We start from the raw sequence: 3,266 nt of genomic DNA, 5'->3' as shown, positions 1-3,266 counted from the left end.
CACTCTAGAGCCCGCGAGCCACAACTACTCAGCCCGTGTGCCACAACTACTGAAGCCCGTGTGCCTAGAGCCTGTGCTCTGCAACAAGAGAAGCCATGACAATGAGAAGACCGTGCACCGCAACGAAGAGTAGCCCCCACTCGCCACAACTAGAGAAAAGCCCGTGTGCAGTAAGGAAGACCCAACGCAGCCAAAAATAAATAAATAAAATAATTTTTTAAAAAAAGAGTACATGGTAGGTATGAATCGCAGTTCACAAATTCAAGCATACAAGACAGATGATGATGACGATGATGATGATGATGATTGTTATTATTAAACTTAACCTCTGGTGTCAGCCTCTTTTCACAGGGCCGGAAATAAATTTTCTGGAGTTACTATTGGGGTCCCCTCCCCAGAGCCATGCCACATTTTCAGTAATACCGCATGGGGTGTCACTGCCCCCCTGAAGGATTGCTAAGAAACAAGCCCCAGTTTCTTTTTTTTTTTTTTTTTGGAAAAGATTTTTTTTATCCAGTGTTTAAGTAAGATTAAAAACTACAAGATTTTGCTTGCAGTTGATGAGCAAGAAGAGAAAAGTTAAACCCAAATTATCATCTGATTGGCTAGTTAAAACGCTCTGACTCAAGATCAAATTATTCAGTGACACACCAGTTACTTTGTGTGGGCTGAGGAGTTCTGGAGCAAAACAGCCCTAAACAAAACATATCATCTGAGAGCACAGGGCTAATGGGCATATGAAATACTAAACAAGAAAGCTGATAAAGGGAGGCTGTCGCAGACCTTTTGCTATTTTAGGCTTCTAGCAGTTGGTTACCATATACAAGGACCTAGCAGCCAGTTATTTTATCTCTTGACTTATCTGAGGTTAAACAACTTTAACCCACTAAGCAGGAATAAAGAGACACTTTGTAGATGAGTTGGAAAACATAAAGCAGTCCCACTTCTCCAGTAGAATTTTAGTTGAATTAAATCATAAGAGAAACAATGATTACTGCACATATTGTCCTTGTCACACTGCATCTGTTGAGTAGAATTTCCATTCCAAGTGTTGTTTTCATCTTCACCATCGTCTTGAGTCCTCAATCTGTATATCTTGCCCTCCTTTTTAAAGTCTTCCCCCCGTTTCTCCAGCACTCTTTTTCTGACTGGTTCCCTTTTTTCTGAGTTGCTAGAGGATGCAAGGTTTGAGGATTCCAATGATGCTGCTCTCACCGAGGTCTGTGCAGGAGGAGGATTACTAAATAAGAAGTTGCTAAACAATCTCCAGATGGCAAGGAATGGGTAAAGTACTGTCCCCAAGAATGTCCAAAAGTCGCCACTGGAGGAATGTACCATGGATGTAGTTGGTCTTCCTGCTGGCAACAGTACCACTGAAGCACTTGGGGCAAGTTCCAAATCCAGTAATTTCTTTTTATAATCTTCTTTGGTAAATTCCCTCCTGGGAAACATTGTCGCTAATGAAAAATTACCGTAAGTGTTGCCAACAGTCTGTGCAGCAAACTGCCTTGTTTCTTCTAGAGGAGCATCAGAAGGGAACTGATTTGTGAAGGAAGAACCATCAGGAAGACGGAATTGAATTCTCGCAACACTGCTTCTTTCTGTTGTGGAAGAGTCTCTCTTGACTTCCATTTCTGCCTGTTTGGCCAGCAGGGCAGCAGCTTTAGCAGCTTCTACTTCTTCCTTTGTCTTTGCAAAACGAGCAGCTCTCTCTGCACGGTCCAGTGCAATCATCTGTTTTATACGCTCTCGAGCTGCCCTATCTTCTGCCTTTTCTCTGTTCCTTTCCTCTAACATTCCTTTTGTTAATTCTTCTTCTTGCTTTCTTTTATAATCCAACATTTCTTTTCCAGTTTTCCTCCTCTCAATTTCCTCCTTAATCTCTCTCTGTTCTTCCTCTTTCCTTTTCTCTTCTCTCTTTTCTTCAAGTTTTTTGGTTAGTCTTTCCACTCTGATGGTGAGCTCCTCTGTAGGTCTCTGATTTGAACATCCACCAGGCTCTGGAGACACAGTGGCCTGGCCTGAAATTTCTCCTCCTGTTGCAGAATCTGACTTTGTATCAGAAGTGGGTGGTGTCTCACAGAGCTCTACATTTCTGGACTGACAGTTTTCAGAAGTGTTGTTCTGATCAAATGAGGTGGATGGAGTAGAGACTGAACTTTCTCACTGGCCACTATTTGCCACTGATATTTCACCTTTTAACGAGTGCATCTGCCGGACTTTGTGGATTCTGCTAACAAGTTCATCTGCAGGAACACTTCCTGCTATTACTTCCAAGGGAATTCCACTGTCTCCAATAAAGAAACTGGATGGAACACACACTACAGGAAAGATCTGTGAAAACTGTAGGCAGGCTTGACTTTTGGTATCGATTTTCACAGCAACAAAACTGTTGGAAGATGCTTCGGTCACTTTCTCATCTTCCCAACTTGCAGCCATCTGTGTAGCCTGTTCATCATCACCTGCCACGAACACCACGAAGACCGCGCCGCTCCTCCTGGCCGACGCGATGGCGGCCGGAATGGCGCCCTGGAACCACAGCATCGCTGCCCTCGGGGCACAGGCGCTCGCTCGGCGTGTTGCCGCCTCGGTCCCGGAGCCGGCCCCGCCTTCTCTGTCTTTGGGCCCCCGCGGACCGCCTCCGGCTCCGCACCGGCGCGCGGGCCCGTCAGCGGCTCCCAGGACGCATGAAGCGCGCAGGCCGCGGCGCGCCCTGTGACGCATGACGCCACGCGTCGCCATTGGCAGCGCGCCCCCGTCCTTTGTCTCGCTGGCAAGTCGGTGCGTGCGGGAGCCCGGGAGACTGCAGGCCCTGCAGTCCCGGAAGTGGAAGGAGCGCCCCAGTTTCTGAACCTTCAGGACACACAGATTTTTCCATCTTCCTTATGCTATTTTGGATGTCCCTCTCTCTCTAGTTTAGGGCGGTGGGGCAGAAGGGCTTCCTTTCCTCAAGAGATTTGGTCTATATCAACAAATCTCCTCCCTTTTATCTTTTTGGTAAAACCCTCAAAGCTCTTCTGAGGATTCGGGCTTTTGGAAAACAAACGCTAGAAAGGCTTACAGGCTCTCTCGCTTTTATGCCCTATTTTCTACCTTTCCTGAGTAATGGAGTGCCAGTTGTATGCTTAAAGGGGAGGGAAAACAGAGAGGGGAAAATTAGGTAATAGTCTCAAAATACTGTTCAGGCATGGACCATGCTTCAAGTCCAAATGTTTTAACTATTAGGGCAGCGGTGCAAGGAATTCTGGAAGCCTTGAAAAGACAGG

General features: G+C 46.3%; 1 pseudogene across 1 annotated transcript; it reads right to left on the bottom strand.

The window, feature by feature from the left end:
- LOC309622087 (UBX domain-containing protein 4 pseudogene) lies at nt 1-2,544 on the bottom strand (annotated as a pseudogene). The gene has a single exon. The product of its transcript is annotated as a UBX domain-containing protein 4 pseudogene (transcript).
- Between the last annotated feature and the right edge of the window lie 722 nt (nt 2,545-3,266).

This window comes from Balaenoptera borealis, assembly GCF_965194805.1.
Source record: "Balaenoptera borealis genome assembly, contig: HAP1_SCAFFOLD_1510, whole genome shotgun sequence".
NCBI lineage: Eukaryota > Metazoa > Chordata > Mammalia > Artiodactyla > Balaenopteridae > Balaenoptera > Balaenoptera borealis.
The sequence above is the reverse complement of the archived record's forward strand: the minus strand, read 5'-3'. Positions and strand labels throughout refer to the sequence as shown.